This window comes from Neodiprion virginianus, chromosome 7 (assembly GCF_021901495.1).
Source record: "Neodiprion virginianus isolate iyNeoVirg1 chromosome 7, iyNeoVirg1.1, whole genome shotgun sequence".
NCBI classification, from domain to species: Eukaryota; Metazoa; Arthropoda; class Insecta; order Hymenoptera; family Diprionidae; genus Neodiprion; species Neodiprion virginianus.
In genome coordinates, this window is record NC_060883.1 from 14,677,842 (window position 1) to 14,690,025 (window position 12,184).

General features: G+C 43.0%; 1 protein-coding gene across 1 annotated transcript in view; it reads right to left on the reverse strand.

The window, feature by feature from the left end:
* The window catches only part of LOC124308742 (protein N-terminal asparagine amidohydrolase), a 63,570-nt gene that overhangs the window by 25,553 nt on the left and 25,833 nt on the right, over window positions 1-12,184 (reverse strand). The window contains exon 2 of the mRNA XM_046771749.1: window positions 7,245-7,342. The gene's annotated coding sequence lies outside the window, so the exon portion shown is untranslated. The remainder of the gene's footprint in view (window positions 1-7,244; window positions 7,343-12,184) is intronic.

Consider the following 12,184-nt stretch of genomic DNA (forward strand, 5'->3'; position numbering starts at 1 on the left):
AATATAATGGTCTTAAAAAAATATAGCGAACTTTAATTCACAAATCGCAGTAAAAGTTCTCGATCCTATCAAACACATTTCCATGAGCAATACTATGCACTGCGTAAATTCTTCCAGGGTTAAAAAATTATGGAAAAAGTTTAAGGTGAGTGCAAAAAATGGAAAAAATTTTATTCAAGTGTTTTAAACTTTGAACAACACTATAAAAATGTGTAAATCGAATCCGAAATATCTAGGGTAAGAAGTTGGTCAAGTTATAGACAGCAATTCAATAGATGATGATGATTATAATTATTATAGGATAATACGTAATATGTGTAACTTTACACGCCTAATTGATGTGATAATACGGTAAAATTTCCTCACGATATTGCAGGATGAATATAATGTGAACTTACGGTGATCAGAAAAGGTTGGATGCGCATGCATCAGCATATGCACAAATTTTACACGAGTTGAAGGAGTGCAGCGTGCCCACGAATTGTTGCCAACCTAACGTTCATAATGATGGATCGGAATGCCCGTAACTCGTTAACGGCAGAATGTCCGTCACGCAAGAGGTTAGAAACCATTTCGTCAAACAGGAGGCAGTGTTGCCAGTCTGGTAATCGTGAATGTAGCAGCTCTATGAAAAAAAAATGTACTAGATAGATAGTAGAATGTACTGAATGGAATTCAACTGTTGTGAGATTATGTTTTTTGCCACCAGATGGTGCTTTCATTGTTTTCACATTTTTCAGTGAGGCTGGGCCGTGTTCGACGGTTTCTTCTTTTTGATGAATTCCTTCAAAAAGATAGGAGCGCACGCGCAGAACGTACTTCCTGCTGCGCGAAACCAGCACATGCGCAAATTATTACAATAAGAATATAACCTCAAAACCTGGGTAAATTGGTCAAACCACGTGTCAAATACTATCGGGATTGTATTTACTGTCGATTTTTCTTTATACCTAGAAAAAAAGATGTCTCAGAAGCAACAAGTTATGGTAACACGCATAACACACATTTTACCAGTTTTGTGGTTATATTCTCATTGTAATAATTTGCGCATGTGCCGATCTCGCGCAGTAGGAAGTACGTTCTGCGCGTGTGCTCCTATTATTTTGAAGGAATTCATCAAAAAGAAGAGATCGTCGAACACGGCCCTGGTCACTGAAAGGCTGTGTTTCCAACTTATCGGACAAATAGTTCTTTAAATAGTGCCAAAACAGTTCTTTAGATGTCACCACAATAATTCTTCAGATGTCTTAATGGCGCCACAATAATTCTTCATATTTCTCATTTTCAAGAGAGATGTTTGACGGTATTGAAAAATAAATACAGGAATACATAATATATTTAATTTTTTCGCCTTATAACGTAAACAGTTTTCCGAGAAATATTTAATGTAATTACAGAACGAGGTAGAGGGACAGATTTAAGTATAAAGATCTTAAGAACTTTTACTTATATAATGTTTTTATTCTAAATATTCAGAACCACCAACTTGTGAAATAAGTGCGTTTGAAAATTGCAGACACTGTCTAATTCGCGCATATTTTCTCAGGAACCTCACGATTGATTGATTTTTAGCCCGTTGTTTCGATTTCACGGACCATATTTAGAGATTTCGCTATCTGTCTTGAGATTTCGTCAGAGACCTTTGGATTTCCTTCAGATTCTGACTTGAACAATAATATTTCTCAATAACTTTAATTACTTTATAACTAAAGTAATTTCTTTAGGGTTGGCAATGCTGCTGAAAAGGCTCTTTCGTCAGGCTCATACCCCATCTAGGTTAGGTACTATCTGTGCCCAGGTTATGACTTGTCAAACCGCATGGAGGGAAACATACGACCTTATAACATGGTATTTAGAGAAATGTAGGGTATACATTGGCATAGACAAGATGTCACATCGATTTAGTTAGAAAGTCAATATTGCCTAGAAAAACCGCGTTTCAAAAGTTGTATTAAAAATCACCAAAGCGTACTGAAATATCTTTAAATTTACTAAAGAATCATGAAGTGTACTAGCGTATTAAAAACGTTTGAAATGTCCCGGTAAAGTACAATTGTACTAGAAACGGCAACACGACAAATAGGTTGGTAGCAGTTCGCAGCACGGACTGGATTGTGTTCACTCGTGTAAAATCTTTTTACGTATCGACGCATGCGCACTAGACCTTCCCTGTTCACCAATTATTCAGGGTATAACGAATGAGTACAAGTTCACTGGGCGATGAAGCCGTAAAGAGGAACACGTAATAACAACGATTTTGAATAATAATTACAAACAACGATAACGGAAACGATAACAATAATCATATACTAATACACATAATTCAGAATCTTCTCCAAAATAATACGGTATGTGAAGTGAAATAACGATCAAATACGAATGCTAGTAGGAATATAACTATATTATGAAGAGATAAATTCCTGTGCTTAGATACGTGAAGTGAAATAACTATCAAATACGAATACGAGTAGGAATATCACTATATAATGAAGAGATAAATTCCTGTATTTAGAGCACAGATAAGAAACATCAGTAGGTATATACCATATTATATACATATTAGGAATTTCACGCTGTTTCAAGTGAGCAGCCTTCGAGGGAAGATTATTTCTCACGTAATACTGAAATTGCGAAGGAAACGCGATGTAAGATTTTAGATTATCAGGTTTTCCAATACCTGCGGTATCTCAAAATTTCGAGGTTGTATCGCATCCAGTTTACAGTTTACCAAAATTCTGCTAAATAAAGTGCAAAAAGAACTCTTCACCTACCAGATTGTGATTTTTTAATCAATGAAAAAAATACGAATAACCCACTTTTCCATATCTCTTTTAAATATTTCGTACGTTCAAACGATTGGCTACAAATATTTTTCGGAACAGTTAACGGTAAATAAAATAACTTGCTTCCAGTACGTGAGATAATCATATGGTACTAGTACATGTGTATAAATTGATAGCTATATTAGTATAATAGTATACGTAATGCACGTAATACACGTTATGATACGTACATTGTTTACATAAATAATCCCAATATATTGCAAAATGTTTTGCGATAATATTCATTACAACATATATTCAGCTGAGGTGGACTACTGCACGCATTGAAAAAACAAGTTCTGTAGATTGTTAACGCGATTGCACCTATCTCCGACACTGATAAAGATACACACTTAAGAAAGTGTTAACATAGCCATTTGTAAACAACAATTTTTATTTCCAGTTCAGCTGTCATCGATTTTGCACACGCATAATGACGATTTATTTCAGAATATTTATTATTGTTAAAATTAAATCACATTTCAAAATTGCTTTTTTTTTTTGTCATTTATTGTTTGGAGGCAAGTGTAAAATGGTGAGATAATATGTTTTCTTTAGCGTTGTTAATAATATCTGCCGTTAAAGTTTAGTGTTTGAAGTTTTATTCCTGTATCACGGGAACGTGTTGAGTTAGTCTTTAGTGAATATTTGTTTCAACTCATTTTCTTTTACGCTACATGTTCATTTCATCCTTAAACAAACACATTCTATATTAACGTAACAAATTCTGTACACATTCTATTGGACATTCAAAACATTTCTATACTCGTTTGTTGCTGCAGGATTAAAAAGTATCGATGATAAATACCGATGCCTGTACACGATACGAGCGGTTTCTCCGATCAAGACACCCGATCTACTGTTTAGTATTTTAAATATATGTCTTTGATAATTTACGACTAAGGAGGTATATCAGTCCGCAGCTATCTGAAGACCCGCGGTAACGAGTTTTGATAAATCTTTGAGAATCCCAATTCTCGACTCTCATTTCTCACTCCTCGCCGGCGTTTATAACCTCGCAGTTACATTATAACACCCATATAGATTTCTAGAAATACCATCAAGACTGCCGCTGCCGCCTCTATACAGGGGGGGCCAAGTGAACCACTTTTTGTACCTACTTCCTATCGGTCATTCGAGATAAATATCTCCAAGAGTATTAAGATAGGTGCAGGAAAAAAACGACAAACCCCAAAAGTAGGTATATGCATTATAAATTGTAAACTGTACAGGGTGTCTCAACAATATATATGTATATGTTTGCATTGCGATAGAAAGATTTGCAATTGAAGCAAGTTATATTACCAAAGTTCAAACGATATTATTGAAGTGGTTTTAACCCTTCAATTTACGCTGGGACGCTCAGCGTCCCACCTTTTTATTTATTAAACTACTTTATTGGCAAAACTGCTGAGTTTTTTGGTGCCACATGGTCGTAGAAATATTTCCATGTTTAAAAAACATATAAACTTTATTTTTTTATTGAAAAAATAGTACATGTAAACAAATGGTCGTAAATCGTATTTTTTCACGACAAAAAGGATTTTCTGCTCATCTAGCATGAAAATCTGAATGCTAATTTTCACACAAGACTTAATACACACAACATTAGTTTTCTTGTTATTGGTTTTATTTTTTCGCCATATTCAATCCGCCATTTTGAATTTTCAAATTTCGATTTCAAATTCGTAATCAGTGACCCCAAAAGTCCACGAATGCAAAATTTCAAGAGAGAAGACGTGCAAGGAAAAATGTATGCATGAAAGGGTTAAACGAATAGTTATAATTTTTGCTTCAATAACACACCGCAACGTACTTTTGCATCCCTGCAGGTTGTAGCGGACGACAAGAAGAATCTAACGAGCCCTCGTTAAACCGTATTGAATACACCGTTCTCGAGATATCGTGATACGAATATTATGATCCGGTAGCGCGTTTCCGGTAGGCCCGCTACTAGTCCAAGCAATTCGCGCGCGTTTGCGCTACTACGGTGGGTTTCTTTATCGTGAAATATGTCGAAAACGGTTCGTCCAAACATGTCGTGCAAGGGTTTGTTGAATTCGTCTCAATTACCAGCATAGTTTGGACGTGAAAAGAATACCCTATCGGTTTATCAATATGATAGAAAAACGATCTTGTTATTCACGTTTTTGAAAAACGACTGATTACGACTATTATTCGAACCAGCACCTTTACGAAACACCCTAAACTAGTGATGAGGAAGCAAAAAACAGAAGTCAAATATGTATACAGACAAAAATAAATGAAAAAACCCAACTAAGAAATTAATAATGAAAAAAAAAAAAAAAAACTAACGGACTCAATTTCTTTTTTCTTCATTTAGAAGAGGAACGGGGAAATAATGACTGCCTGTTGATGCCGAGAGTAACTCTATACGTATGTTTGCCATGTATGCAGTGTTGCGAGTGTGCATACACGCTCTGTGCCTCTGAGGGCCCAGCAAGGATTTGATAGGGCAATAATTAGGGTAATGGTTACGTATCAGTTGGATTTCCGCGTGCCTCGACCGCCCCTCTTGTCCGTACATCGTGTATCTACGTCCATCCATCCGCCCGGTGTAATTTCACCGCTATTACAGTCACGAAGATCCCAAGAGGAGTGGAAAAGTAACCCCGTCGACAAGAAGAGGATGCGCGAGAGGCATACCTACGTACCTTTACGGATAGCTAATACAGTCCTGTATAAGTACGGTTAATGACGATAATCATAATAATGATAATAACAATGTCCATCAATGTGCACAGCTAAAAAACATTTCAGCCGATATGCAGCTTGGCCGATTTTTGCTTATAGGCCAAGCAACGAGAATTTTTTCATGCCATAAAACTCGTCCGAAAACCAACTGTGCCATGATTTGAAATATGGTTTATAGATAAAAAAAGGTACATGTTTCCAACTATCAGTTCTGATTTATTTTTAAAATTTTTTTCTTAACACTGCTTAAAACTGCAAAAACCGTTATTTATAAGTCTTTCATTTCTAGAATGAGAACAAATCAACCAAGCTTTCTACTCCGATGAGAAAATTTGTAGAAAATGAAAAAACCTTCAGAATGAGTTTTGGATGGACTCGGTCGGGGCATTTCTATCTAAGAAAAACCCATAAAAATAAGTTTTCGTAAAAACAATTAATAATCGCGCCAATTTACAAGTTGGAGCACAGACCATCCGCGAAATAGTAGTGAATAACATGTAGATTACGTGGGCGACGACAGTACAAAGTTCTTGTGTGAAGTCAGAAAAACGATAAGCGTTGAAAAAACGACAAAGAATGTGAAAAATAGTAAAACAAATTTTTTGTAGTTCGGAATGTGTAGAATTTCACGTCTTCAAACGGATCTTTTACAGTCGGTGTTCAAAGAGTCCGCTACCTTGAAGATTTCACCAAGATTTGAAATCTGTGCACATGCATACTTGGGCTTTGCGTTTTCCATAATTTTTTCAAATTCTGTTTATAATCACCGGAAATTTTTTTTGTTATATTTTCATCGCCAAGTTTTTCGTTTTGTTGACTTCACACAAGAACTTTGTGCCGCTGTCTGCGGCTGAAAAAAAAAACGTTGGGTCGAAGATGGTCACATCTGATTCATTACGCTACGAACAAGCCCACGGTACCAAATCCTTTAAAGCCCTCCACAGCCGTTGGAAAGAGTTATTCGACCATGGGTTTCTTACCTCCAGATACTTGCCTAAGCAGTCCTTACACACTCTAAAAGTATGGCCAGAGTTAACATAAACACCCTGTATATACTTGTGATATAAACTGGAATGCACGAAACGAATAGAAGGAAGAGAACGTCGAATATGTACGTCGGAAGTCGATCGCGACTGTACGCCGGAGATCTTATATGGGTTACAAAGGAAGGCATTATATCGTCGATTGTCCTTTGATTGAACTCGTGGCATAAAGATGATTATTGTCAGAGCTCGTACCTAAGTACCTACCTATTACCTATAGTCCATGGATTTAGGAAATATATATTCATGCCTCGAGATTCCATGAGGTTGGTCAAAAATTGGTCAAATGAAATGTTATAAAGAGACTCGGATGGCTCGAATTTTTTTAATACGTTATTCTTTTATTGATACAATACAACCAATCAAGTTTAATGTTAGAAAATTACTACCAGTTACAACCCATGATTATTGAGCATATGAAATTTCGCAAAGCTTTACTTATTTCTGATCCATTTTTTTTTTTTTTAGTCGAAAGATGAAACTCTGTAGAGGAGAAGAAATCACTACAAGATTCGAATTTACTAGTCAAGATCCAAATGCATTCAACTATGAAGGTGACTAGAAGAGTGCGAAATAGGAGATCAATTTTGACTTGACACAAAATTTTATACTTGTATCTATAATATATCATACGTAGGTAAAGGGGTGATCGATATCCGCTTACCTGGAGTTATCTCAACTCGATGACGAGAGTCCAGCTAGTTAGAATAACTTTCCCCGGCCTTCATTTCACGAATAAACGCTTCTTTCATTTCGTATCTCCTGGAAAAAATTTTTTTTAATTAATATAAAAGAAAGAGAAGAAACAAAACAAAACAGAAACCATTAAAGACTTGAATAAAAAAATGCAGAGGCCCTTTTTAGGGTAAAGCTTATTGCAGGCGTTCTCAATCAACTCGGCCACTTTTCTTTCAATCCTCTCGGATCTATTCCATAATGGGTTATAAAGTAGTACTACTTAAAGGTACTCTCTGTGAATTTTTCCAGATTATTACTACTACTACTACCACTGCTACCACTACTACCACTACTACCACTACTACCACTACTACCACTACTACCACTACTACCACTACTACCACTACTACCCACTACAACCACTACTACCACTACTACCACTACTCCCGGGGGTGAAACCCAACACCTACCGGGCGCGTCCCCAGGCTGCGGATCGGGGAACGTCCTAACCGGCCGCAAGACCGACGGACAGGAGTGAAACAAAATAACTCCCGCGGCCAAAAAGAGGTGCAAAGAGGAAGGGAAACCGCCATAAAAAACCAGGGTCACGTAGACCAGCGAGTGTAGTGACGCTGCCCGTAAGGGATGTGCGAAATGATCTGCACAACGCAGTGTACGTGGTAACTCCCGGCGTCTACGCGCCGCACCCAAGGGAGCGTCAGGAAGCCGATGAAGGAAGAGTGTGCACGGCCGGGGCGGATGATCTTTCCCGCCCCAATGGTCAGAAGATGACCACCTCTCCACTTCCTGAGGCATCGCGTTCGGAGACGACCTCTCGCTCTGGAGTATATTCTAACATATGGATACCCTAAAACCAAAACAAAATCAAAACAAACCGGAAGATGACGCCCAAGACTTAACCTCTCCAAGCGCACAACACGATGACCCACTCCGGCAACATACGCTCGCCCGCGACACAGCAATCGGACAAGAGGACAGCAAGCTGAGTGTACTGCACACTCTCATCACGGAGACAATTAGCTTAATAAAGGCAAAGCGCACCGTACCTACGGAGGTCACGAAAAACATCAGAGAGGCACTCGGGCTGCTCTCCGACGCGCTAGTCAACCGCAAAGCCTGGAAAGACGCCCAGCGCAGACTTACATACGCTGAAAACGAAGAGAGAAAAGCCCTACACGGCAAACTGAAAGAACGCGAAGAGACCCTCCTAGCAAACCACCCAGAAGTGACACCACGCTCCGCGCGAAGCAAACGGCCGGCAAACAGCCGCCCGCAGGTCCAGAGGAGGACGTGTCAAGGCACCAACACGGCAACTTCGCACTCGTCACCCGCAGACAAAAGAAGCAGCGCACCAACGCGCCCCGCGATGCACCGACAGCACAGCAGATGACCACAGCAGCTGGGGAAGCGCAGACCATGCCCGCAGAACACCCAAGGGCCAAAAACAAAAACCCGAGCGCACGGAGCAGACGCTCCAATGCCGTCCTAATCAAGCCAGCGGAAGGCAAAACCTACGCCGACCTCCTAAAGGACATCAAGAGGAAGGTCAATCCTGACAAACACAAAACGTGCATACGCACAATCAGAGAGACGGGGGATGATGGGATACTGCTGGAGCTGGACCGGAACTCTGAGCACAGCAAATCTTTCACGAAAGCCGTCACCACCGCGGTCGGCGCCAGTGGGGCCGTCAAAGACCTCACCCCAGCTGTCACTATTGAGATACGTGACATCGACTCCGCCTCCAGCGAGGACGACATCCGAGGAGCGCTAACACGCGACCTAGGGGAAAACGCAGACATTAAGAGAATAGGACTCTCCAAAAATATCATCCGTGGATAACGCATGGCCTTCGTCGAGCTCAGCGACCATATGGCCCAGAAGATCCTTTCCACCAACCGCATCAAGATCGGCTGGATAGCCTGCCGCGTAAGAATACACGAAGCCGTCCAGAGGCGTTTCAAATGCCTTGGGTACGAGCACGTCTTGAGGAACTGCTCCGGGCCCGACCGCAGCAACCTCTGCTACAAGTGCGGTGAGGCCAGCCACAAAGCCGCTTCCTGCAACGGAACACCCAAGTGCGTACTGTGTGCAGAAATGGAAGGACGAAATAGCGACCGCATCCCTGGCACCGCGAACTGCACGACCTATCGCGGATCTAAAAACAATAAGGCAAAATGATAACTGTCCTCCAAGCGAATCTACAAAGAGGGTGGACAGCCCAGAACCTGATGCACCAATACATCACAGAGAAAGGGATCGATGTATTCGTACTGGCTGAACAACACTCCGACACACCGACCCCTTACTGGATCCCAGACAATACCGGCACAGCCGCTATCTGGATCGTAAACCCGGACCTGCAAGTCGTGGCACTGGGAAGAGCGACGGCTTTGCCTGGGCCAAACTCCAGGGCTACACCATTTTCAGCTGCTATCTATCGCCGAACGAAGACATTCATACCTTCCGACGTAAGCTCGGCGAGATAGAGGACACAGCGCGACAAATCGGAGGAGAGGTCGTTATCGCCGGAGACCTGAACGCCAAGTCGACGGAATGGGGTATGGATCGAAGCGACACCAGGGGGAACGAGGTATCGGACATGACGGCCCGCCTTGACCTGGTCATCGTCAATGAAGGAAACACTACGACCTGGAGGAGACCTGACCAGCGGGGATCCATCATCGACGTCACCCTAGCCACACCGAACACTGCTGCCGTCATTCAGAACTGGAGAGTTCTGGAAGACTACAGCGCGAGCGACCACCAGTACATCCAATTTGGAATCTCCAATGCCAAGCCAATCAGGGCCGACACCGGACCTCTGCGAAAGGGATGGACGAGAAGAAACTGGACGAAGCGAAGCTCATGGAATTCCTCCAAGGAAAACAGAGGACCGCGGAGGCCCTTACTAAAGACCACAACCTGGATGCCGAAACCCTAGTCGAGAAGACGATGAGCCTCATCACGGTGGCCTGCAGCGCATCCATGCCTGCTAGGCCCCGCCGAGGCAACAGACGGCCAAATTATTGGTGGAACAGCGAGATTAGAGAGCTCAGAGAAAAAGTGCCTCGCACTACGACGAAAGTTCGTCAGAGCCAACCGGGGACGACAGCCAGGGCAGCCTAATGCACTGGCCGACGAATTTGACATTGCTAAAAAAGACCTCAAAAAGGCTATCAAAAGCAGCAAACGATAAAGCTGGAAGAACCTGTGCGCAGAACTGGATGAGGACCCATGGGGCAAGGCGTACCAAATTGCGGTCAAGGGATTGGGCAAGCAGGCACCCGTACCCCTCATGGACTCGGCCACGACCAAGAAAGTCATAGAGGACCTATTCCCACGACACCCACGAAGACCGCCCAAAAAAAGAAACTGGACACAGTGGCGGCACCACCGTTCACAACAGAGGAACTGCAAGACACCGCACGTACGCTTAAGCCAGGAATGGCCCCAGGTCCGGATGGAGTCCCAACGAGCGTAATAAAGAAAATCGCCGAAAAAATGCCGAAAATACTGCTCGGAATGTACAACGCCTGCCTTTCGAGCGGAACCTTTAGCAGAAAATGGAAGCGACAACGGCTGGTGCTGCTCGACAAAGGCAAAGGCCCGCCGATAACCTCAGCCTCGTACAGGCCGCTATGCATGCTTGACATAGCCGGCAAGCTATTCGAAAAACTAATCAAGACACGACTAACCGCAGCGGTGGAGAGAGCCGGTGGACTCTCAAACAACCAACACGGCTTCAGGAAACGGCACTCGACAGTCTTGGCTATAGACTAAGCCCTGGCCTTCGTAAAACAAGCATGGGCAGGGAACCACAGATCCCGGAGAGTAGCTGTCCTCATCACGTTTGACGTGCGAAACGCCTTCAATTCCGTGGACTGGGAAGACATACTCGACGCACTGAGATATGACTTTGGAATGGACGAGTACATCCGGGACATGGTGGACGATTATTTCCGCGAACGAGAGCTAATATCCAACACAACAGAGGGCACGCTCACAACCGAAGTGACGGCTGGCGTCCCGCAGGGCTCTGTCCTGGGCCCGGATCTCTAGAACGTGCGATACGACGACCTACTAAGGACCGAACCAACACGGGACACGTACCTTGTACGATATGCGGACGACGTGGCTGAAATCGTCCTCGTAAACAGCAAGGAAGACGCACACCAGAAGATCGACCGTCTAGTAGAGAGACTAAGTGACTGGCTGAAGCGGCACAGACTCGAGCTAGCCGCCAGCAAAACTGAGATGGTTGTCCTTACCAGACAACGCTGGTTCGAGAAGCCGTTCACAGTAAACATCGGTGGAACCAACGTCACGGCGAAACAATCAGTTCGCTACTTGGGTCTCCAGCTCTACGAAAAATTGACATACTTCGAACACCTTACCAGAACGGCCGAAAACGCAAACGAAATAGCAGCAAGCTTAGCGCGGATAATGCCAAACACTTCGGGGTCCCGATACGCCAAGCGGCGACTGTTACAGAGCGTGGTACACTCGGTGATATTGTACGGTGCCAAAATCTGGGCAGACCAACTTACCCAGGAAAAGTACAGACAAAAACTCGCGGCAGCACAAAGACGGGTCGCCCTCCGAGTCGCGTGCGCGTATCGCACAACCTCGGAAGCGGCAATCCTAGTTGTAACGAAGACGATACCAATTGACCTTATGGCGAAAGAACGCGAACGACTCCAAGAACGACGCTCAGCAGGTACTCTCGACGATACAACTCGAGAGCTCGAGCGGAAACAGACGCTAGAGAATGGACACGCAGGTGGCAAAACGCTGACACAGGGAGATGGACGGCCAAACTGATCCCAACGATCGAACCATGGATCGACTGCAAGCACGTAGAGCTCAACTACCACATCACGCAACTGCTCACGGGCCATGGCC